This window comes from Staurois parvus, unplaced genomic scaffold (genome assembly GCF_062004578.1).
Source record: "Staurois parvus isolate SC_StPar_1 unplaced genomic scaffold, SC_StPar_1.0 ptg000104l, whole genome shotgun sequence".
Classification (NCBI taxonomy): domain Eukaryota; kingdom Metazoa; phylum Chordata; class Amphibia; order Anura; family Ranidae; genus Staurois; species Staurois parvus.
Window position 1 is genome coordinate 4,167,145 of NW_028317900.1, and position 27,238 is coordinate 4,194,382.

At 44.5% G+C, this 27,238-nt stretch overlaps 1 protein-coding gene across 1 annotated transcript in view; it reads left to right on the forward strand.

Moving 5' to 3' along the window:
- Positions 1-23,534: 23,534 nt before the first annotated feature.
- Positions 23,535-27,238, forward strand: part of STXBP6 (syntaxin binding protein 6) — a 107,597-nt gene continuing 103,893 nt past the window's right edge. The window contains exon 1 of the mRNA XM_089671278.1: positions 23,535-23,685. The gene's annotated coding sequence lies outside the window, so the exon portion shown is untranslated. The remainder of the gene's footprint in view (positions 23,686-27,238) is intronic.

Here is a 27,238-nt window from a genome sequence, read left to right on the forward strand (position 1 = left end):
AGGGTCTACACCTCGGAGAGAGCCCATATCAGCTTTTACATACAGAAGGATGCTTGAAAGCTGATTTTTTTTATTGAAGGCAAAAAGGATAATCATTTTGTCTAAAGAAGAGAAAATTAACTTTCCGTCTGAAAAACTCTTTGTGACACTGCATGACTCATTTTGCTCTCTGCATGCATTGTTCAAGCTGCAGTAATCTAATTATGAAAAAGACATCACTTAATAATAATTTTCTCTGTAATTAACCTTATGCAATACAAATCTTTCTGCCACATTTTTATTTCTAGAAAAGCAGACGTATAAAGCAGGAGTAATTTGAAAATAATATAAAATTAGCAAACAGCATGGAAACATGCTTGCTGAGGAGGTGATATGGTATCCCTGACATGTAGGTATACAAAATCTCTGGAGTGTCAACCTTAAAGAACCATTTATAAGGCAAAAAGAAAAATGGGCGAGGTTAGATGCAAATTTAAAAGAAAACAGCTGACTAATAATAATTTTGTAAATACTGCAGTATTATGCAGTGAACAAGTCCAACACACTATACATCCACTATTAGCCGTATTCAGAAAGGTATAAATACAAAATTGTTAGGGTTTTTCTAAAGGATCGCTAATACTCCAAGCAGGTACATAGGGGTACACAAGGTTTCAACACTGCTTCTACTATGCTATTGAGGGACTTGCCACTGACAGTTAAAGCGGAGCTCCACCCAAAACGGGAAGTTCCACTTTAAGGACTGCTCCCCCACTCCCCATTAAGGATACCCGAATTTGACAGGTACCCGCTCCCACCTCCGGTCTGATAGCCTAGGCGATCGGAAGTGGAAGTGGCCTCCATTCCTCCCTCCCGTAGTCTTTTGGGACACGTGACAGGTCTCAGAAGACTACAGGACCATTCATTAAGCGCAGCGCTTCTCGCGCATGCACAGTGGGCACCCGGCTGTGAAGCCGCAAGCTACCACAGCTGGGTGCCCACACTGAAGATGCAGGCCTTCTGGAATACAGGACGGCCAGTGAAACGGGCTGCAGGGGACTCAGCGTGGGACTGAGGGACAGGTAAGTGGCTGTTTTTTAAAAGTCAGCAGCTACAGTTTTTGTATCTGCTGACTTTTATTTTTAGGTGTGGGTCAGCAATCCCTGACTGTGATCTACTAGTATGGGTTGCTGAGCCTCTACATGGTGGAGTGGAGCTGCAAACAGTGAATCCCTGCTCATGTACTCTGGAGTTCCTGAGTGCCATTGAGGAACCTGTTGCTGTGAGACCCCATATGGTTACAAGGCTGTGGATGGATAATTACTGATAACAAGCTGTTAAGACCACCTATAATTTGGGGTCTTATCATTGGCCCGTTACTTTGCGAGCCTTACAAAGTGGAACCCTTTGAAGAGCACCATTAGGAGTCTGGACGGCGCTGGACCTGCCGGTGAGCCTGAGGTGACCCCCAAGCGTGAATCACATCATTCCTGAGCAGGGGCGGACTGACCATTTGGAAACTCGGGCATTGCCCGAGGGCCCGGGGTCAGTAGGGGGCTTCATGAGATGCACCTGGTACCTTTTTCATAGGCTTTTTTGAGTTTGGGCAAGGACACAGGGGCCCCATGATCTCCTTTTGCCCGAGGGCCCCATGAGTTGTCAGTCCGCCCCTGTTCCTGAGAGTCTACCACAACACCGGATGTTGCCATAACCGCTGACCAGACCTAGATGCCACTACGGATTTTATATACATAAAACACTCAGATTGTATGTACTTCTATTAAGTGCATTATTGTACTACAACTTCTTGCCAGCAAGTTTTTATCATGGAACATCAAGCGCAATTCTGTACCACTTAGCCCTTTGACTGTCTTAACATTGTCAGTTTTGGAGTAACAAGCACATAATCAGCTCTTACCTCCTTTGTGGACACTATTACGTCATCTTGGCATTTATATCAGTCATTATTCATGTATTTACATTGTATCAATATCTAGCGCTGAATATTCATTTTTACCATTTGCTACTGAGGTGCTGAGGATTGCCTTTATATGCTAGCAGCTCCCCATCATTTTCCTATTATATTGGGTTGCGCTCGCTTATCCATTTGTTATACAGCTTTTGTAGCTGCTGACTTTTATTTTTTGGCAGCGTGAGTGGAACTTCACTTTAAGCTGTAGCAAGTAACACTTAGTAGACACATATGCTCACAGTAGGTGTATTCACTATGTAAAGTTAGGATTTTGTTAAAAAGTCCAAAGGACAGGGACAAAGGTCTTTGTTCAGTAACTGCATGTATAACTTTAAGGCATCCCCTAAGCATGTTACTTAAAGGATTTGTGTATTTTCAGTATTGACCTTTACTTTTTTTTTTTTTTGCATTGGTACATGTCACCCCATGGCAGTGCCCAGCTACCCATGCCCTTTTTTAACAACAGCTTGAAAAAAATAGCAAGATTTGGCTCCAATAGACTTCAATAGGGCTCAGCGCTAATAAAAGTCTTTAACCACTTGCCCTCCAGAGTATTTACCCCCCTTCCTGACCAGGCTATTTTTTGTGTTACGGCGCTGAATTACTTTAACTGACAAATGCGCAGTCATGCAATGCTGCACTGCACCCAAATGAAATTTACGTCCTCTTTTCCTACAAATAGAGCTTTCGTTCGGTGGTATTTGATCACCTGTGCGTTTTTTATTTTTTTGGCTATAAGCAAAAAAAGACTGACAATTTTGAGAAAAAAACAATATTTTTGACTTTTTTCTATTAAACATGTCCAGTAAAAAAAATTTTAAATTCAAAGTTCATCATAAATTTAGGCCAAAATGTATTCTGCTCCATGTCTTTGCTAACAAAAAATCCCAATACCTGTAAATTATTGGTTTAGGCGAAAGTTATATATACTGGGATTTTTTTCTATTTTGTATTTGTACTAGTAATGGCGGCGATCAGCAACTTATAGCGGGACTGCGGTGGGCATTCTGACACTGGAGGGAACTGACTTGGTGTCGCTGACATCACCAGTGACAACAATATAGTGATCAAAGTAAAAAAAAAAGCACTGACACTAATGGCACTTGGCAGCAAAGGGGTTAACATGAGGGGCAACCAAAGGGTTAGCTGTGTGCTGTTTTACTAAGTGCTGTGTCCGCTTGCTTCACTGTAAGCACACTGCTTTGGATGGCTGTGCTGTGCAGAGTCATCCAAAGCAGTGTGCAGGAGCTGACAGTTTCTCCTCCCCGTCAGAGATGCTCAGCAAGCACCGGACACCAGCGAGTAATCACTGGTCAGGACCCGGTGATTGACAGCCGCGGCTGCAAATGGTGGTGTGGGTAGGTCGCCCCCTACCTGGAAATGCAAACTCACGTATATTGATGTGATTTTGGGCACCCGTGCCGCCCTGTAGCAGTATTTCTGCTATAGGGCAGTCGGGAAGTGGTTAACCAGTGCTTAAATATGCCCAATCAGGTGCTAGACTATACAATACACCCCCTGGCGAATTCAGTATGTAACTTAAAAAAATCCAGCGCTTAAATATATGCAGCTGTTCCTTCAATTTTTGGAAGTTTCATTGGATCTTCTACAAACCAAGCAATGCATAGCCTATCTGCACATTATGGCAGACTTAGCTACCAAAGCAACTTCTCAGGGCGATTAGCTGCAATCTACCCCTTAGGACAAAAAGGTTTAAAAGCTTTTCACAAGAGATTTGTTTAGTGCCGTCGAGTATTAGCCCAAGGGTGAAAACTATGGGTGCACGATCAGTTGCAAAAGGTTCATGTCAGGAGGAATTGGAGAAATAGTCCTTTTGAACTAACAATAATCTGAGGAATTCACTATAATGATAAGAAAAGAATACTAGAGGGCGCCAACCTAAGTGTAGCATTAGAAAGACTTTAATGCCAAAAAGAAAATAAACACCTCACAAAGATAGCAAAATGTGGTACCTGTACTGGTACAGATCCCATGTGGATGGATGGCACATCACTCCATCCCAGGAAACAGCCTCCCCACTGCTGGCCAGGTGGAAGAAACCAGGAAGTATGCTCAGAAGCAGTAACTTGAGGCTTGAGAAACAAGCCTGAATGGTTCCAAAATGTGTAGCCACTCCTCTTTTACCCACCAGCAAAGTTTGACATCACTTTCAGTCCAGCCTTGTACTCCGCTGAGATCCCTGGCTTCGCGGTTCTGAGCTTGCTTCCTGTGATGGAACACATGGATCTGTAACAGAATGTGGTTATGACAGGCACCATATTTTACTACCTTTGTGAGTTGTTTATTGTCTTTTGATCACATAAGTCTTTATAATGCTACACTTAGGTGGGCGCTTTCTGGTATTCTTTTCTTATCATTACAGAGATCTCCCTCTTTGTCTCTACTTCTTTCAGATTTGGTGTGTTCTGCCATCTTGATTTGCCGTTCCAGGTTTATGTAACTCCTACTTGTGTTTGGGAGTTACTTCATCCTGGCATCAAAGGAATGCCAAAAAATGTACACTAAGCTGCATATGCTCAGTGTATATTAAGAAATAATATTGCTAATAGTTAAGGCAGGCACTTTTCCTGCAGAAGACACATACATAGTCTCTTCTGCAGTAATAAACCTTCCTGCCAGAAATATTTTCTTAGACTCTAGTTCCACTTTAAGCCACAAATATCCAGCTGTGGGAAACAAGAAAAGGAAAGGGTAATCACAAATGTTATTGTTGCCCCCTGAACCTTCTGGTCTATGGATTGTCCTAGCAGTGCCATTATGGTAAATACAGCACTGCATATAGGTACTTGACAGATCTCTCTAGTTGTACCTATGCGGAGAAGCACCTAAAAATCACAGGGCTCTGGACACTGCACACCCCCAGTTATTTCTAGAATTATATCTCTTAGTAGCATACTGTAGTGGTAAGGGCATTTTAAGCATGATACGCTGGACACGTGGCTGGGCTCTTCTATTTCACTCAGCACTGCTATAGGGGGCACAGTAGTGCCCGATGTAGTTCCCCAAATTGACAAATAGATGTTACCACAGAAAAGGTCAGGAATCATTGTAGTGAGAACAAGCAGCGTAGTTGTCTAAAGACACTCAGAGAAGTCAGTGGGGTGTTACCATAGAGCAAGGTTGCTCAACCTGTGGCCCACAGACCACACATGGCATGTGAAGTCCTCTGATGTGGCCTGTGACCTCAAACCAGGGAAGCACATGCCCAGGGTCGGCAACCCATTGATTTCGATCTTGTCTTGCCGACCTGCCATCCCAGAGCATCAGAGTGCATCGAGCCATCACCAGCAGAGGAAGAAGCAGGTAGCTGTGGAGGGAGCAGGAGCTGCATAAGACGATGCTTCCTCTGTAACGCTAGCTCCTGTCCCAGGCACAGTGATATCAAGTGCATTTCATCTGGGACCTTCCTAGTAGCCTGGAGAGCGATACCAACAGAAGCTGGAAGAAAAGTCAGTATGTTAAATTAAAAAATAGTGAAGCGCCATAACAATAATATACTCCTAATACATATTAAATAAATATAAACAACACGTTCAGTGTGAAATAAATTGATAATAAATAGTGAGCCAATTTCTAAAATAAAGTGAACATTCAAATGTGATGGTGGTTATACTCAATATTATAAATAATAATCCATACAAACAACGTTAGTGAATGGTGATTATGCTCAATAATATTAATTGTAATCCATAAAATATAAATAAACAAAATTCATTAGTGAAATATCAAGCTATAAAGTCCATGCAAAAAACGTGATGGTGCCCACGTAATCTTCACTCTAGTGGAGTAACAAACACCAGTCTTCAAATGGCAGCAATGCCTGCTCACCTCAACACCCTGACCCACAGAGGGCCAAAGGGCTAAATTGACAATATCAGGTCCTCTGGATTCCACTTCTCATCACAGGGACCATAGGATATAATACACAATTCCTCCTCTATAAGCCGCACCTTGTCCACTCCACCTCCACTCAGGATAATATATATGAGATACAAAGCAAAAAGCCTTCTATTGTGCAGTATTTTATTGAATATAACCGAACAAAATAATTCACATTGCACTCAGATGTGTATCCAGTTCAAAAAACGCCTGTCACCTCTTCCTATGGGTGTACTGCATGGTAACTGGGTGTACTAAGATGGCCGCTGCAACCGGAAATGCGTCAACTCACACCGGAAATGACGTACCGACGCGTTGCATCACGTCCCTCGTGACTTCCTCACCAGCAGAGGAAGAAGCAGGTAGCTGTGGAGGGAGCAGGAGCTGCATAAGACGATGCTTCCTCTGTAACGCTAGCTCCTGTCCCAGGCAGAGTGATATCAAGTGCATTTCATCTGAGACCTTCCTAGTAGCCTGGAGAGCGATACCAACAGAAGCTGGAAGAAAAGTCAGTATGTTAAATAACACATACACTGCGCATTTGCAACGGGCATATTAGCACCTATAAAAGGATTACCAACTATTAGGCTGCTTTCATACTGATCCAGTGCAGTACTCCTGTGACTTTCCTGCGGTTAGCTGCATTGAGCCATAGACTTCCATTATATCTTGCAGGCGTGGTGCACTTTTTGAAAGCACACCAAAATACTGAATGCAGGAGTATAGGTAAACCGCAGCAGATCATTGTGAAAGCAGCCTTATATATTATAAAGCCGTCTTCTCCTCTTCTCCCTCCCATTGACATTTAGAGGCTGCAGGAGGAAAATGTTCATTGTGCTATTCGAAATATAACATTCTAAATCCTGAACCTTTTAATGCCTATGTGGTCCGGGACTGGTTACCAAATCACTTAAGCAGCCTTTGTTCTTCAAAAGGTTGCGCACCCCAGTCATAGAGGCTGTGGCGGTGCCTGATAGTGTGTAGAATTTTGGGAAAGAGGGCTCTTTATATAGAGACTGGCCGGAATCAGTCTATTGTTGGTCATCATGGGAAGTGTTGCAAGAACCATGACGTGGCAAAGATGTAGCCTTTGTAGCTCTGGAAGCTTCCCCTTAGGGGGGGAAACAGAAATGAATATGTATAGGACTTTTGGGACTACTTGAGTCCTTTCCAAACCCCCTAGAAAGGTATGGGCTCCTCGACTTTGCTGTGGCTGTTTGTTATTGCTGCATTCACTGTGTGAAGCTTTAAAGAAATGTGCTATCACCTCTGTGGTGACTGCAGAATTGAAATATGTAAATTAACTGGTTCAGTAAACAGTTAACAGGCTTTCTGTTGTTTGGACTCTTCCTTCTCCATACCTCTAGCTAGGAACATCCTTTGGAAATAAATAGGTGCTGGGTGAAACTACTATTGTGGTCTATTGCCATAAGGCCTAAGAAAGGATCTGAACAGATTAGATGTAGTTGTCATGTTTCACATGACTGTCATATGCCTTTAAGTCTTTAAGTGTTCTTTTTATTTTGTCTCTGCTCCTCCCTTTCCTTTGGTTTAGTTCATTCTGTATAGATAGCTCCACCCTTTTATTCATTTCCCAGTAATGCACTTCAACTTCTAGCCTCATGTCTTATGGAAGTAGATCACATTATGATCTTTTGACCTATCTGTAACGGAACCGGACCCAGTCTGCGCTTGGATATTTCCTTTATAATACCGCTTCCCTGTCTGAGCACCGTCCACGGACACCACCGCTGACCATACAAGACTAGATGAGACCAGTCTTAAAATAAATCAGGAAATAGACTCCTTTATTTTTAACACAGATACAAGATATATACACAGGGCGGGGCAATACACACCCAGTAACAAGTGACACATCAGCAGACAATCCCATCAGGGGGAAGGGCTGCCAGAAAAACCCCCCACCAAGCCAATACACACAAACACATACATCCCATAATAGTTTGCTCCCAAGCAAGACACACAATAGAATAATGGGATGCAACCACATGGCATTAAACAATTAACAACCCCCCACCCCAATATTAGGACATTCACCCTGCCCCCCTAACAGGCTCAGGGTGACTTACACATAATAGGGATATGGGGAGCTGAGACAGGGGTCTCCCCACTCCTCCAAAGTGAGCTGTGTTCCATGGGCCCCCTACCCAAAGTGACTCCCGTCACACTATCCGATGTTCATTGTTGTAAGATTCTCTCAGTTTATGGAATAAACTTCATAAGATCTACAAGGTGTTGTCTGTAGTCGCTGCCTGTGTTATTCAACTAAGATTGGAGTTATCACTATCTCAGCACAACTGTAAGTTACAGAGATCACACTTTCAATGCTTAGATTGGAGAGACAGAACAGTAGTGCTGGTTGGGCCAGGAAGGGGACCTCCCAGGGTGCTCACAAATTGCTGGCTACTGGAGAATCCTATGCCCAAAGTACCCAGGAGGTCTGAGGGGACCAATCTGTGCCAGACAAGAATGTACTAAAGAGTGGGTGCTCCCCCACCCCGTGGTTGCTACTGAAGGACATACAGCATGAAACTAGGCTGCTACACAACACTACTACCATGGCAGAAAGTAATAATCACAAAATAATATATGACATTAACTGTTGCAACTATGTTTGCGCAAGCAGCATGCCAACACCCCACTCAACTTCTACTTTTCATATAAGTTCAATCCTTGTTTGGAGTTCTTCAAACTTCGGCTTTGGTAGAGGTTTTGGCATAGCATCCATTATCATCATATCAGTTTCACAGTACTCACATACAATCACATTTTGTTCCAAAAGGTCTCGGAGGTAATGCTACCTGATATTAATCTGCTTGGTTCTAGCATCGATCTTTTCACCATTTGCAAGCTTTATACATCCTTGATTGTCCTTAAATAACGCTGTTGGCTAAAGTATTCATCCACTGAGATCTTCAAGTAGCTGCGTCCACCAAATGACTTCTTGATAAGCATGAGCTGCATAGATGTATTCAGCTTCTGTGGAAGATAATGATAATGAGATTTGCTTTTTGATGGACCATGATATGGGCTATTGTCTAACTAGAACAAGTAACCAGTCGTAGATTCATGAGTACTGTGATCACCTGTCCGGTCTGAGTCCATCATATCATATTCATGTCTGTGCTGGGTAATACATAACTCTTTAATTGCATTCCAGTCCCTTTGCCAAGGATTACTTACACATCTGCTGTTGAAACTATGTCTACATTATCAGCTTGCCAACATTGAGTTGAGATTTTAAAATCATCTTCCTGTAAGATTTCTAGCAGAAAAAGCAGCATATCTAACTTATTCTCAGGGGATAGAGGTGCCTTCTTTAATTTCTTTTATGTCCATCAATGTGTACTATTCAATCCTGACCCTCATTGCAACTCTGTTCTCTGGCCTCTCCTTCCAGCAATTCTTTCTCCCAATCTTGGAGAGGCCCAACTCTGGCACTCAGACTGGCTGTTATATGAAAGTGGACATCTTCTGCATCCCTTTAGACGTGCACGCTTCTTGCTTGCCCACTTTTATCCTCATGGTGGTGCCTTCTATAAGCAGATATTGACTCGGTCAGCTGCCGCTTGGGCAGATATTCTTACAACTGCTGCAAGGTTTAAGTTACATTTATTTATATAAAATATATAAAATAGTATGTCATTTGTAAATAAAAGTATATCATATATAACTAACAAATCATATACACTCACCGGCCACTTTATTAGGTACACCTTGCTAGCAGCAGGTAGGACCCCCTTTTACCTTCAGAACTGCCTTACTTCTTCGTGGCATAGATTCAAGGTGCTGGAAACATTCCTGAAGGATTTTCCCACATGGAAGAAAAATATATTTTAAAAATATTCTTCCCAAATATCTATCTATCTATCCATTCAGTCGTATCCGACCCTTGGCGATTGCATGGACCGCCACTCGTAAGCAACTTTTTCCATGAATGCTCTTAGCAATTATTGTACAGGGTAGGTTGCCAGGTCTTTCCCCAACCCCTACCATGCAGGGGATCCCACAAGGCCAGGGATGAAAATAAGACAATTTAGACAGGAGCCAATGAACCTACCAGCATGTCTTTGGAGTGTGGAAGGAAACCGGAGTACCCGGAGGAAACCCACGCAAGCACAGGGAGAACATGCAAACTCCATGTAGGAGGCGCCATGGTTGGAAATCGAACCAATGACCCATTTACTGCACAGCAAACGTGCTAACCACTAAGCCTTCCAAAATATATTACCATATATTTGAAATGCTACAAATTTGGCCATATTCAATATATTTCTATAAATATATATATATATATATATATATATATATATATATATACTGCATGTTGAAATGCATTTTTATTACAAAATATATGAAAAATATTTTTAAAAATACATTTCAAATATACTGTATGTTTTTAAAAATACAAATCTACATTTTTGGAATGCATTTACAAATATATGTAAAAATATATGATAAAATGACTTTTTTATATGTTAAAAAAAATCTGAAGAATATATATTAATAATATATATTTTAAAAAAACAACTTAAATGTTGTAATTCCTCTCCACTCTGTCCAAGAAGGAAAAAAAAAAGTTTTGTCTTTAGTTATACTTTAAAATTGTACTCCAGGCTGATATGACAGACACAGATCAGTGCAGCTCTGTAAACTGTAATACTGCTTGCATTTAAAAATTACATTTAAGTTGCTGCATTTAATTTGATATCAGACTCTAGCAGTCCCTTTACAGCATGATGAGCCTATCATGTGTGTTGCAGTGCAAGGAGCATGATGACAGGAAGAATGAGCAGAGTGACAGAGAGATTAGCTCAGTGTGCTGCTTCTCCTTTCACTGTTCAGTCACTAGCTGGGATGGAGAGGAGACCTCTAGTAAATACATGAAAGTTTTTTTGTTTTTTAATAAGAGATCAGAGAAGATATGGTATGTCTCTTCCCTGGTACAGAACCTGCCTGCTTCCAGTTTTTCTTACCTTTAGTTCCACTTTAACAAAGTATATAAACCGGTTTCAAGTCTAGCTGTGCTACTGGTGCCAGATTCTATTTCAGAGTATGATAAAAACTGGCACAAGTTCTACACCTTACTAACAAGGGGATCACAGCAGTTGTCAAGATAGAAAACTATTGCAGATCCCTACCAAATTGGATCTGATTGAAGGATGTGAACTGTCTACAAGTAACCAGGTAGAAAGCTCACATGTCTCTCTGCATGGACAGGGAACACACTACATGGGCAAAGCCTGCATACAGGCAAGTAAAGTTCCAGGAGAGGGAGTCAGAGCAAGCAGGGAAAGTTCAGGAAGAAGAAATCGGAGTAAGAAGAGAAAGTTCAGGGAAAAGAATTCAGATCAAGCAGGGAAGATATAGGGAGACGAAGTCAGAGCAAGCAGGGAAAGTTCAGGGAAAAGAAGTTGAAGCAAGCAGGGAAAGTTCGGGGAGAAGTCAGGGAAATCAGGGAAGTTTCAGGAATAAGAAGTCAAAGCAAGAAGGGAAAGTTCAGAGAGACGTAGTCAGGGTAAGCAAGGAAAGTTCAGGGAGGAGTTGAAGCAATCAGGGAAAGTTCAGGGCGATGAAGTCAGAGCAAGCAGGGAAAGTTCAGGGAAAAGAAGTCAAAGCAAGCAGGGAAAGTTCAGGTAGAAGTCAGGAGAAGCAGGGAAGATTCAGGGAGAAGTCAGGGCAAACAGGGAAGGTTCAGGGAGAAGAAGTCAGGGCAAGCAGGGAAGGTTCAGGGAGAAGTCAGAGCAAGCAGGGAAGGTTCAGGGAGAAGAAGTCAGGCCAAGATGGGAAGGTCCAGGGAAAATAAGTCAGGGCAAGCAGGGAAAGTTCAGGGAGAAGAAGTCAGAACAAGCAGGGAAAAGTTCAGGGCAAATAAGTTGTAGCAAGCAGGAAAAGTTCAGGGAGAAGAAGTCAGGGAAAGTACAGGGAGAAGAAGTCAGAGGCGGCGGGGAAAGTTTAGGGCAATGAAGTCGAAGCAAGCAGGTAAGGTTCAGGGAGAAGGAGTCAGGGCAAGCAGGAAAAGTTCAGGGAGAGGAAGTCTGAGCAAGCAGGGGAAAGTTCAGGGAGAAGTCAAAGCAAGCAAGGAAGGTTCAGGGAGAAGTTTGAGCAAGCAGGGAATGTTTAGGGAGAAGAATTTGGAGAAAACAAGGAAAGTTCAGGGAAAGGAAATCTGAGGAAACATTCAGGGAGAAGAAGTCAGAACATGCAGAGAAGGTTCAGGGAGAAGAAGTTAGGGCAAGCAGGGAAAGTTCAGGAAGAAGAAGTCAGGGCAAACAGGGAAGGCTCAGGGAGAAGAAATCAGGGCAAGCAGAGGAGGTTCAGGGAGAAGAAGACAGGGCAAGATGGGAAGGTCCAGGGAAGAAAAGTCAGGGCAAGCAGGGAAGGTTCAGGGAGAAGAAGTCCGAGCAAGCAGGGGAAAGTTCAGGGCAAAGGAGTCATAGCAAGCAGGGAATGTTCAAGGAGAAGAAGTCAGGGAAAGCAGGGAGATTACGGGGAGAAGAAGTCAGAGAAAGCAGGGAAAGTACAGGGAGAAGTCAGGGCAAGCAGGGAAAGTTAAGGACAAAGAAGTCGAAGCAAGCAGGGAAAGTCCAGGGAGAAGAAGTCAGAGCATGCAGGGAAGGTTCAGGGAGAAGAAGTCGCAGCGAGCAGGGAAAGTTTAGCGAGGAGAAATTGGACCAAGCAAGGAAAGTTCATGGAGAAGTCATGGCAAGCAGGGAAAGTTCAGGGAGAAGAAATCTGAGCAAGCAGGGAAAGTTCAGGGAGAAGTTAGGGCAATATGGGAAGCTTCAGGAATAAGAAGTAAGAGCAAGCAGGGGTGGTTCAGGGAGAAGAAGTTGGAGCAAGCAGGAATGGTTCAGGGATAAGAAATTGGAGCAAGCAGGGAAAGTTCAGGGAGAAGGCAGAGCAAGCAGGAAAAGTTCCCCCCTCTCACCCCCTCCCTAGCATAGGCATGCAGTGTATACAACTAGGTTCAATTTCTGTGTAATCCTTGCCCTTTAAGCAACTCCCACTGTTAGGTGCAAACCTATCACCATCATTGGCCGTGTCAATCAACATAATTTCTAGTGACAGCCTTGGCACTAAAATTACACTCTTTGAAAACCCCTTGCTCTAATTTGAATAGGACTGACTGTGATGTGCATTGGGTCCACTGGGGGGTTTGACAAATATTTTCATTTTCTGGTAAGAGTAAAGGTGATTGTGCATGGGGTACTGATAATTCTATAATTTGAGACAATTATCCGTGTATGTGTGTCTGTTGGCAGGCTGAAGTCAGCTGCCTACAAGTAGAATGCGTCATGTTAGTTAGACAGCTAGTCTGCTGACTGCACCACCTATCTTAGAACACTGGCCCGCAAGGGGATTCTGCATCACCACCCGCCTGTGCCCAAGATCCTACAGTTCCAGTGGTAGCCTTGCCAAACAGCACCAGCACTTCCCCACTGGACTCCCCCATTCCTTAACCTATGGATCCTTTCAGCTCTTAACCAAGTGGCGCCATACAGCTTGGCATCCATTACAGAATTTAATACCTCCATTTATGGAACTCTTAATGTGTGTTATGCTGTTTTATTCTTATATTGTTACTGTGTTCAAGCTTTTATGCTTCCCTACATTTTTCCAATGTTATTTGTGCTACACGTGTGCATTTACTGTTGTGTGGGTTAGTACCAGCCGGGACAGCTTGTGAAAAAGGGGAGAGCAAGTTTAGGCAGGCTGAAGTCAGCTGCCTACAAGGAGAATGTATCATGTTAGTCAGCCAGCTAGTCTGCCCAGATTAGGGAAGGGTTAGTGCTATCTTTAACGGCTTCCAGGCTTTTTGCAGGGCTCTGCCCTCCTCCCTGTACCATATAAAAAGAGGGAAGGCTCTGCCCAGACAAGTCCTGCCACATGGAAAGCAGCAAGAGGCACAGAGGCAGATGTAACCCTTTACAGCCAGCAATCATTTGCATAGAGGTAGAGAGGTGCCTGAATGGGAAGCTGCTGCTGGGCTGCTGCGCCTTGTAGTCCCACAAGAGACTGGCACACTGCCAAGTATGGACTTCCACCAGTTAATTGACTAGGTATGCCTGGCAACCACTAAACAGTTAGTTAGGGCTAGGATGTTCTGTACTTTGCACTTCATTATGTTACTCTGCAGGACTTTCGGTAAAACGTATTAATTGTTTCCTGAGCCTGGTCTGAAGTTACTAAAGGAACACATGCGTGTCATATGGCAGATATAATACATTTATCTGGGTTTGTAAAGCACTGGAAGGGTATGAACCAGGGACGCAATGACAACTCATGTGGCCCCCGGGCAATAGGGGATCATGGGGCCCCTGTGTCCTAGCCCACACTTAAACCATACCCATAAAAGCCTATTAAAGGTACCAAAGGCATCTCATGGGGCCCCCTACAGACCCCGGGCCCTCGGGCACTGCCCGAGTGCCCGAATGGTCAGTTCGCCCCTGGTATGAACTAGGTTACACTACAGTAACAAGCAAGCATGCTAAAGGAGAGCAAGACCATTGCTAATGGTAACTAAGTACATAACAAAAGATACAGGGCAACCAGTCGAGGCATAGTACCAGAGTAAGGTGAAATATTGCCCGGTGGCAGGGGGGTTGCCATTCATATCCTAGCAATCCATTTCCCATAGGTACTGGGAGCAGACCAGAGTCATGGAGGCCCTCCGCCTAACTGTAAGGTATAGAAGAGGAAGAGTTAACATAGGACACACATGAGATCTGTGCTATGTTGGTTCTGGCCAGCTCAGTGGATTGCTTTAAAAAAGGCCTGGATTCTTTACTAGATACAAAGAATATAACTGGATGCTAACATTTATAGGTAAAATTGATCCAGGGAATATCCGATTGCCTCTCGGGGGATCAGGAAGGAATTTTTTTCCCTGCAGGAGCAAATTGGATCATGCTTGGCTTGCCTTCCTCTGGATCAACTGTGGGTATAGGATTATAACTGTTTTTTTTTTAATTGTTGAACTAGATGGACTTTTGTCTTTTTTCAGCCAGACTAATATGTAAATATGTAACTATGTGTCCAGTGGGATCCCATTCTGTTACTGAGAGTGAGGTAACAGAGGTATGCTGAATGGTGGAGGAAGTGCAGCTCGGCTTGCTACTCCGAATGCAACATAAACAAGCAACTGTGTAGAGAAACGTGGCTTCATACTACATGCAGTATCAGCTCACCTATAAGTTGGAAGATTGCCTTAATGTTCGACTGTTCACATAAGTGCAGTTGCAGGCATTGATGAGCACGCCCTCGGGTAAAGGAACCCCTAATGCATGAGCAAAGTATGCCCTGCCCACACTGCCCAAAAACCTGGTGGGCTTACACTCACGAGGAACATTCACCACTATACAGTTCTCATGTCCAAAGATTGAGAGTTGGATATCTAATCACCCAAACCGTACTCTCCGCTCCTCGCAAGACCTCCTGCTTTCTAGCTCCCTTGTCTCCTCCTCCCAGGCTCATCTCCAGAGCTTCCCCCATCCTCTGGAACTTTCTACCCCAATTTATCAGACTATCGCCTACTCTGCTCACTTTTAGGCGATCTCTGAAAACCTATCTTGTCAGGAAAGCCTATCCTGCCCTCAGCTAATAATGGAATCTTCTACTCTTCCAACCAGTCCATCCCCCACAGTTACTACCTTTTGTACCACTAGTCCCTCCCTCCTAGATTGTAAGCTCCAAGGAGCAGGGCCCTCCTATCCCTCTTGTATTGACCTGTATTGTTGCTGTATTGTCTCCCTTTATATTGTAAAGCGCTGAGCAAACTGTTGGCACTATATAAATCTTGTATAATCATATAATAAATAATAATATTCAGTCAGACCATGTAAAATCTTACATTTTTGATCAGGAAGACTTGGGCGATGCATTGTACAGTCTATCAATAATACTATCTGATCAATAATATGCATTTGTGACATTCAAGCTGGGTTCACACACTGGTAAAAATACCACTAATTATATTAGGGCCTTTTCACACTAATTGTTTTTTGATGCACTTTTGGAGTTTAAAAAGCAGAACAAAAAATCAAGAAAAATGTATCCCTTTAATTCCTATGGAAATCTGCACACTAATGTGCGTTTTTAAAAATGGGACATGTTTAAAAATCGCACAGAAGACACATCAAAAACACAGAGTGGTGCGTTTTTGGTGCATTTTTTGTCTATGTTTCACATATTCATGATTGGAGTCAGGCAACCCAGAAAAAGTACCAAAAACATCAAAAACTCATGTGTTCTTACTACATTTTTTTCAGCGGAGTAGTATGAAAGGGCTCAGAACAAGCCTTGAGAGAGGAGTTCTTATGTTCCAAAATCTTTTTTTTTTTTACCTTTTTTCACAGCTGTGTGCTTATCTCTTCAGCATTCAGCTTGTTGGTATTGCTGCATACTGTATGTACCTGGATTGTACACTGCTGCTGCTCATTTAGCTACTCAAGTTGTGTTAGATAACTGTGTGTCTATTAGCATACTAGTATGTTTATGCTACAAGACTATGACTAACTAATCCCTCATGTGCTCTTCCTTGTGTACTTGTCATCATGTTTGTACTGTATGTTTCCTGCTACTATAAACATTATCATGTACATTATATAATGATTTCGGAAATGTTTCCAAGTTACGTAAATTGTTACAAAGTCACGTTGGATACATATGTTAGTTTGTCTGAGCACCTGGTGTCTGAGTATGCTCACTTTTTATGCTATCTTGTTATTAGCGTGATGACACTAATTGCTTAGCAGTTGATAGAACTGATCTCTTTGTTGGCAGGGTTGTATGTTATTGAAAGAATTGGTGTAGGTGTATGGCCCCAAACACAGACAATATGCATTTGGGGGCCACTCGCCCACACCTGCACACTTATCAAATTAGGACCTGCAGCACATAGAGTAACAGATGGCTCCAGCCATCATTCACACTTAATGAGCCAGAGAACCCGTGTGAATGAGCCCTTATTTTTTTTTTATAATTTTTTTTTTAAATTTTAATTACTATTTAAAATCCTTAACATTTATTTTTACAATTTGTAGTTTTTTTTACCTTTTTTAAATTAATTTTTTTATTTTTTTTCAACAGTGTTGGGGGGGCTGGATGAAATTTCAAACAGATCCTTGACAGCTCACAAAGACAGCTCACAGAGACAGACAGAAAAAGGAATTGCGGACACATATTCTTCAGTTGCTTTCTCTGTAGCTTCAGCTACACTGACGATGACTGAACAAGAGACAGAGGCTTCCATTCATTCATAAACTGAAGCATAGTAAACACAGTTTACTATGCTTCAGTTATGAATGGACAGAGGAGCGATCAGTACTGGCCACTCTGGTCACACTGTGTTCATTCACTAAAGGAAGGGCCAGTAAATGACATATTTATTGGCCCCTTCTCCCACTCTTCATCTACCTGTGTACCCGCAGCAGCCAGCAGGAGAGGGAAGCCAGTAAATGACATATTTATTGGCCCCTTCTCCCACTCTTCATCTACCTGTGTACCCGCAGCAGCCAGCAGGAGAGGGAAGCCAGTAAATGACATATTTATTGGCCCCTTCTCCCACTCTTCATCTACCTGTGTACCCGCAGCAGCCAGCAGGAGAGGGAAGCCAACAGTGTTGCTGGAGGTGGGGACCACAGGCACAAAAGGGAAAATTAGATGTGGGCAGCACAGGGAGGGGGAACGGTGCAGAGGGATGGCGGAGGGGACAATTACAGGACAATGCCCTGTGTCAGTGTCTCTCCTTCCAGCAGCTGAAAGGGAGAAATCAGCTTTCAGCTGCTGCAGAGAGCCACACAGGGCATCTTTCTGCAACTTCCCCTCCAACCCTCTCCCCCGCTGCCCTGCTGCACCAATCCCCCTCCTGTCCAGGCTCCCCTGTGTGCCTAGGTCCCCTACAGGAGGACTGGTGGTACTGCCCTATCATCAGCCCTGTGGGTCAACGCACATTTCTGTTGTGCATTGACTTGCATTTTGACGCATGATGACATGCATTTTCTAGACGTTTTTGAATTTAGAGTGGATAGAGTTAACAGTTTTGTTAATACTAATAAAAACGCATCTATTGACTCCTCTGGGCATTCCATCACAAACCTAACATGTCATATTTTTCAGAATGTGGCACTGACATGGGAACACACACTATCTTTAGTGAGGGGAACCACAATATATGCATGTATATGGGACCTAACTTATGTTGGGAAATGGGACTACAACATCTTCTTGGTAAATATACAAAGGTATTAATACAAATACTTTCAAACTTTTTTTTTATATTACTGATATATTTACCAAATTAAAAGGTTAATATGTACAGTATGTCCAGTCCGAGCTTTTTTCCCATTTTGGATAGAGTGGAGAAGGGTTAGGACCTCTGTCTGGTTTTCCTGCTTTCCAGGCTCTACAAGAGCGATTTCCTCTCACCTCCTGTCCTGTTGACAATGCTTTCACCAGTCGAAAAGTAAATGATAATCTGCAACCAGCACATAGACAACAACAAAAAGTCAAAGGGATTTAGCCTGTTTCAATATTTACATCTGTCTCTACTGCATTTGTAGATTTCCCCTCACTTGTGAAATCGTTGTCACCAGGAAAGGAAGTGAGGGGAAATCTCTCAAATGGATAGCCATAAAAAAAACCCAACAGGGTTTCTAATTCCGCCACAAGCCACCCAAAACAAATACAAAAATTGTGCACCACTAACACACTTTAAAAGAAAATATTGTCCTTTTAATTGATTAGAGCTCAGCTGAACATGCAGGCACCATCTGACTAGGCTGACCACACACTATACAATCTGATTGTATAATTACTATATGTCTACCATCAACATTGTAGTGCAAGAGCATTCCTGATTTTATACTAATTGATTTGTTCAGGTTTGTCCTCAGATTATAAAGATTTGGTAAATCTAAAGGAGATTGTATAGTGTATGGCACTGAACTAATGAGAAGGCAAAGAGCAGGGACAGCAGCTGCTCTTGTGAACATCGCTGGATTAACTGAAGTAAAAACCCTTCAGCCCTTACAACCACTTTAAGGTAAAAAAAACATTTTGACTTTATAACCACTTTAACTCTTAATCGAACTGTCATGCTATCCAATGGCTGAATCACAGCTGATCACATGTGCTGTGCCGTGGCCCCTTTCAGACGGGGCACACCCGTCAGTGGATCTGCTTGCTCAGCAGGGGATCTCTCCACTGATCCCTGCTGAGCAAGCAGATGACAGGTCTGTGTCCGCTCCGCTGCTGCAGAGCAGACACAGCCCACTATTTTCTATTGGGCAGTCGCATGGAAACAGACCACCTGTTCGTTTCCACCCAACTGTCATCTGATCTGATCCACCAGATGGATGGGGAACAGATCTCCACTCGTCTGTTTTTAGTGTACAGGATCAGATCGAATGCCGGCGGGTTTTAGTGAACATCCACCAGTCCATAGAGGGCTATGGATGGTTCAATCAGATCCGCCCGAATAACCAACCTTCTATGTAAAAGGGGCCTAAGATGGCAGCTTTCATGCCAGTCCAGCACTCAGATAAACACCTGAATAACCAACATTTGCTGCAAACTAACGTTTAACCAGTTGTAGATTGTCACCATTGTACACAGTCTTTCTGTCCTGATTCCGGGGACCCGTGTTCCAGTACAGGGAAATTCAGTTCCGATTAATGACTGCTACATTGCAGAGTACACAGAGAAGATCTGGGCAATTGGAACAGTCAAAAAAAAGGCTGACAATGTTTATCAAAAACATTGCCCAACCCCTGAAACAGAAAGATAAACAGAAAAATTTTTACGTTTCATATCTTTCTGTTTATTCATCTGCAGATCAAAGGGATGAACTTGAAGTCAGTTAAAAGCAAACAGTCATGTGAAAGTTTATTTTTTTTAATTAAATGTTCCTTTGTTTAAACCCTTATTAACCCTTAATTTATTCTAATTAGCCCTAATTAACTCCTTATTCTCCTTCTCCATTAAATTATTATTTTTTTACATTTTTGTTTGCTTTGTCCGTTAACATTTTTTACACCTTTAGCATATGTTTACAGGTTTCACATTGAAAAAAGTGAAAAATAGTAAAACAATATACCGTATTTCTTGCTCCATAAGACGCACCTGACCATAAGACACATTCTGAACCAATGGACTGCAGGCATAGTACAGGAAATGACCAGAGACTGCAGACATGCGGACGTACTACAGGAGATGACCAGAGACTGCAGACATAGTAAAGAAGATGACCAGAGACTGCGGACACAGTACAGGAGATGACCAGAGAGTGTGGATATACTACAGGAGTTGACGAGAGACTGCGGACATGCTACAGGAGATGACCAGAGACTGTGGACATACTACAGATGACCAGAGACTGCGGACATACTATAGGAGATGACCAGAGACTGCAGACATAGTAAAGAAGCTGACCAGAGACTGCGGACATAGTACAGGAGATGACCAGAGACTGCGGATATACTACAGGAGTTGATGAGAGACTGCGGACATATTACAGGAGATGACCAGAGACTGTGGACATACTACAGATGACCAGAGACTGCAGACATAGTACAGGAGATGACCAGAGACTGCAGACATAGTACAGGTGATGGCCAGAGACTGCGGATGTACTACAGGAGATGACCAGAGACTGCGGACATACTATATACCAGAGACTGCAGACATAGTACAGAAGATGACCAGAGACTGCAAACATAGTACAGGAGATGACCAGAGACTGCGGACAAAGTACGGGAGATGGCCAGAGCCTGCGGATGTACTACAGGAGATGAGCAGAGACTGCAGACATAGTACAGGAGATGACCAGAGACTGCAGACATAGTACAGGAGATGACCAGAGACTGCAAACATAGTACAGGAGTTGACCAGAGACTGCAGACATAGTACAGGAAATGACCAGAGCCTGTGGACATACTATAGACCAGAGACTGCAGACATAGTACAGAAGATGACCAGAGACTGTGGATATAGTACAGGAGATGACCAGAGACTGTGGACATACTACAGATGACCAGAGACTGCAGACGTAGTACAGGAGATGACCAGAGACTGCAGACATAGTACAGGAGATGACCAGAGACTGCGGACACAGTACAGGAGATGACCAGAGACTGCGGACACAGTACAGGAGATGACCAGAGACTGCAGACATAGTACAGGAGATGACCAGAGACTGCAGACATAGTACAGGAGATGACCAGAGACTGCGGACACAGTACAGGAGATGACCAGAGACTGCGGACACAGTACAGGAGATGACCAGAGACTGCGGACATAGTACAGGAGATGACCAGAGACTGCAGACATAGTACAGGAGATGACCAGAGACTACAGACACAGTACAGGAGATGACCAGAGACTGCGGACATAGTACAGGAGATGACCAGAGACTGCGGACATAGTACAGGAGATGACCAGAGACTGCGGACATAGTACAGGAGATGACCAGAGACTGCAGACATAGTACAGGAGATGACCAGAGACTGCGGACATAGTACAGGAGATGACCAGAGCCTGTGGACATACTATAGACCAGAGACTGCGGACACAGTACAGGAGATGACCAGAGACTGCGGACACGGTACAGGAGAAGACCAGAGACTGCGGACACGGTACAGGAGATGACCAGAGACTGCGGACACGGTACAGGAGATGACCAGAGACTGCGGACACAGTACAGGAGATGACCAGAGACTGCGGACACGGTACAGGAGATGACCAGAGACTGCGGACACAGTACAGGAGATGACCAGAGACTGCGGACACGGTTCAGGAGATGACCAGAGACTGCGGACACAGTACAGGAGATGACCAGAGACTGCGGACATACTATAGACCAGAGACTGCAGACATAGTACAGGAGATGACCAGAGACTGTAGACCTTTGGGGAGCAGGGGGGTGGTGGGTACCCGAATTTGACAGGTACCCGCTCCCACTTCACTGCGATCGCCTCTCTCCCTGTAGTCTTCTGGGACACGTGACAGGTTCCAGAAGACTACGGAGCCATTCACACAGCAGAGCGCTTCTTGTGTATGGACAGTGGGCACCTGGCTGTGAAGCCGCAAGCTGTCACAGCTGGGTACCTACAATGAAGATGATGAGGTGATGAGGACACCGGTAGGGATGAGGAACAGGTAGGACTGAGGAGCAGGTTCTGCTGCACAGAAGAGCCGAGTATTCCAACACAGCGGCGATGGGAGGAATACAGGACCGGCTTCTCCATATTCGCTCCATAAGACGCACAAACATTTCCCCCCATTTTTTGGGGGAAAAAAGTGCGTCTTATGGAGCGAAAAATACTGCACTTCATTTGTAAATAGCTTTGCAATGCTTTGTACCAGAATTGTAATTTTAGTGTCATTTTAAACAGGACAAATTACAGAATAAAATGTGCACTTTTTATATGCAATAACACTATTTATTTTTAAACTGACATTGCTCAAAAAACAATAAGTGATTTTTTAAAAAAAAAATTGTTACCTTTAATTGTCTAAGGATTTTGAAAAAATATTGTTGCAAGAAAATATTCACAAAAAGAAAGCCTTGTTTGTTCTTAAAAAAACAATATATGTATTACATTGTATCTTAAAGTGATACTAAACCCCGGACCCTGCATTCACTATATCTGGTCTCCCAGGACCCTGCATTCACTATATCCGGTCTCCCAGGACCCTGCATTCACTATATCCGGTCTCCCAGGACTCTGCATTCACTATATCCGGTCTCCCAGGACCCTGCATTCACTATATCCGGTCTCCCAGGACCCTGCATCCACTATATCCGGTCTCCCCGGAACCTGCATCCACTATATCCAGTCTCCCAGGACTCTGCATCCACTATATCCGGTCTCCCAGGACCCTGCATTCACTATATCCGGTCTCCCAGGACCCTGCATCCACTATATCCGGTCTCCCCGGAACCTGCATCCACTATATCCGGTCTCCCAGGACTCTGCATCCACTATATCCGGTCTCCCAGGACCCTGCATTCACTATATCCGGTCTCCCAGGACTCTGCATCCACTATATCCGGTCTCCCAGGACTCTGCATCCACTATATCCGGTCTCCCCGGACCCTGCATTCACTATATCCGGTCTCCCAGGACCCTGCATTCACTATATCTGGTCTCCCAGGACCCTGCATTCACTATATCCGGTCTCCCAGGACTCTGCATTCACTATATCCGGTCTCCCAGGACTCTGCATTCACTATATCTGGTCTCCCTCAGTACACACAACATGGGAATGCAAATATTACAGTAATTATAAACTGATAAATACCTTTTCTCATCAGCATTATATAGCAGTCCTGTGACTTCAGCTGAGCACATGTTAAAGCTTGTAGGAGGAGTTTTCTTTCTGCTCTAGAAGGATGCAAAACCCCTTGACCCTCTGGACAGTGCTGATTGTCCCTGTGCTGATCACATGCACTCTCCATAGGAAAAAAAAAACCTCTAGCAATACACACCAAACTGAGCATGTGTATCTGACTACAGATTCAGTCTCCGCACAGAACAGAACTCCACAACTGCCTTCTACACATTTCTGAGGAGAGCTGTCATTGGTGGCGACACCTAGCGGCAGGCAGACACAAGACGGCTGGGGCACGTGTAGAGGGATGCCGGGGATGCCTCTCCTCGTACCTCACCGATCTACACGTGAGCGCCCCCAGCTTTGCAGTAGAAGATCCCGGACAGCGCTCCGCAGAACACAGAGGAGCCGGGAGAGGAGGAGAGCGGAGCGAGCGGACTACAGCCGGACACTGCGAGACACACAGCTTCCCGGCCCGGGTGAGTCTGCACTGACCGGGGATCCCAGCTACCGGATCCTGCCTGACTTCACCGGGGACAGTGTGTGCGAGTCCTGCCACACCTCATGTCTGGGGTCCTCACCCTCCACCCCCACCGGACACAGATCTATACCCCTGTACATGGAGTGTGCACCCTCCACCGGACACAGATCTATACCCCCCTGTACATGGAGTGTGCACCCCCCACCGGACACAGATCTATACCCCCCTGTACGTGGAGTGTGCACCCTCCACTGGACAGACAGAGATCTATACCCCCCTGTACATGGAGTGTGCACCCTCCACCGGACACAGATCTATACCCCCCGTACATGGAGTGTGCACCCTTCACCGGACACAGATCTATACCCCCTGTACATGGAGTGTGCACCCTCCACCAGACATGAGATCTATATCCCCCATACATGGAGTGTGCACCCTCCACCGGACACAGATCTATACCCCCCTGTACATGGAGTGTGCACCCTCCACCGGACACAGATCTATACCCCCTGTACATGGAGTGTGCACCCTCCACCAGACACCGAGATCTATATCCCCCATACATGGAGTGTGCACCCTCCACCGGACACAGATCTATACCCCCCTGTACATGGAGTGTGCACCCTCCACCGGACACAGATCTATACCCCCCTGTACATGGAGTGTGCACCCTCCACCGGACACAGATCGATACCCCCCTGAACATGGAGTGTGCACCCTCCACCGGACACAGATCTATACAGCCCTGTACATGGAGTATGCACCCTCCACCGGACACAGATCTATACAGCCCTGTACATGGAGTGTGCACCCTCCACCGGACACAGATCTATACAGCCCTGTACATGGAGTGTGCACCCTCCACCGGACAGAGCTCTATACCCCCCCCGTACATGGAGTGTGCACCCTCCACTGGACACACAAATCTGTACCCCCCTGTACATGGAGTGTGCACCCTCCACCGAACAAACACAGATCTATGCCTCCCTGTACATGGAGTGTGCACCCTCCACCGGACACAGATCTATACCCCCCTGTACATGGAGTGTGCACCCTCCACCGGACACAGATCTATACCCCCCTGTACATGGAGTGTGCACCCTCCACCGGACACAGATCTATACCCCCCTGTACATGGAGTGTGCACCCTCCACCGGACACAGATCTATACCCCCCTGTACATGGAGTGTGCACCCTCCACCGGACACAGATCTATACCCCCCTGTACATGGAGTGTGCACCCTCCACCGGACACAGATCTATACCCCCCCTGTATATGGAGTGTGCACCCTCCACTGGACACAGATCTATACCCCCCTGTACATGGAGTGTGCACCCACCAACGCACCGGACACAGGACAAACATATCTATATTTGTCTCCATAGATGTGTGTATTCTATATCTGTACGTAGATTTTCACACCCCACACAGCAAAAAAGAAATCTATGTACAAGGAGTGTACACCCCATAGTGGTCTGGAGAGCAGTGCCACCCAGTGATATATCTGAATATGGAGTGTACACCTCCCACCATTTCCGACAGCATTGCCATATATATCTATATATCCCTGTATATGGAGCTGTACACCTTATACCAGTGGTGCCATATATATCTGTATCTCTTCCTCTACATGGAGTGTACACTAGATATAGTCCATACTGCTGTGTATCCCTGTACATGGAGCTGTACACCTTATACCGGTTTGGAGAGATGTGCCATTTCCTATATATTTATGTCTCCCAGTACATGGCATGTACACCTAATATCAGTCTGGATAGCAGTTCCATTATTCCCTGTACATGGAGTGCATACTACATAACACTCCAGATAGTGATGTAATCTATACCTCTACATAGATCTGTACACTTCATGCCAGTCTGGAGAGTGGTGCCTTGTGAAGTGTACTTCTCCAAGTACAGGGATATAGATGTGTATGGCACCACTGTCCAGACTGGTATGAAGTGTACCTCTCCATGTACAGGGATATACCAATCTGGACAGAGGTGCCTTATTTTCCTACATGGATCTGTACAGTTTATATCAGTCTGGGGAGCATTGCCATATGAAGTGTACACTCCATATATAAGGATATATGTATATCGCACTGCCTTATGGAATGGTATGACGTATACATCTCCATGTACAGGGGTATATGTCACCACTGTCCAGACTACTGTGAAATGTACAGATCATGTACAGGGGTATATGTCACCACTGTCCAGACTACTGTGAAATGTACAGATCATGTACAGGGGTATATGTCACCACTGTCCAGACTACTGTGAAATGTACAGATCATGTACAGGGGTGTATGTCACTACTGTCCAGACTACTGTGAAATGTACAGATCATGTACAGGGGTGTATGTCACTACTGTCCAGACTACTGTGAAATGTACAGATCATGTACAGGGGTGGTATGTCACTACTGTCCAGACTACTGTGAAATGTACAGGGGTATATGTCACCACTGTCTGGACTGATATAAAGGATACAGTCCCATGTACAGGGTATACCAGTCAAAATAGCAATTGATTTTTTTCCTGTACATGGAACTGTGCACTTTTTAATAGTCTGGAGAGCTGTGCCATATGTACGTTCCATGTGTACGGATATATATGTACAGTATATGGTACTGTGGTATGAAGTACACAGCTTCATATACTGGGATATATGTCACCTCTGTCTGCACTGGTATGAAGTGTACAGACCCATGTACAGGGATATATGTCACCACTGTATGGACTGGTATGAAGTGTGCAGCTCCATGTACAGGGATATATGTCACCACTGTCTGGACTGGTATGAAGTGTACAGCTCCATGTACAGGGATATATGTCACCACTGTCTGGACTGGTATGAGTGTACAGACCCATGTACAGGGGTATATGTCACCACTGTCTGGACTGGTATGAAGTGTACAGACCCATGTACAGGGATATATGTCACCACTGTCTGGACTGGTATCAGTGTACAGCTCCATGTGCAGGGATAAATTTCACCACTGTCTGGACTGGTATGAAGTGTACAGCTCCATGTACAGGGATATATGTCACCACTGTCTGGACTGGTATCAGTGTACAGCTCCATGTACAGGGATATATGTCACCACTGTCTGGACTGGTATGAGTGTACAGATCCATGTACAGGGATATATGTCACCACTGTCTGGACTGGTATGAGTGTACAGACCCATGTACAGGGATATATGTCACCACTGTCTGGACTGGTATGAGTGTACAGACCCATGTACAGGGATATATGTCACCACTGTCTGGACTGGTATGAGTGTACAGCTCCATGTACAGGGATATATGTCACCACTGTCTGGACTGGTATGAAGTGTACAGCTCCATGTGCAGGGATAAATTTCACCACTGTCTGGACTGGTATGAAGTGTACAGCTCCATGTACAGGGATATATGTCACCACTGTCTGGACTGGTATGAAGTGTACAGACCCATGTACAGGGATATATGTCACCACTGTCTGGACTGGTATGAGTGTACAGATCCATGTACAGGGATATATGTCACCACTGTCTGGACTGG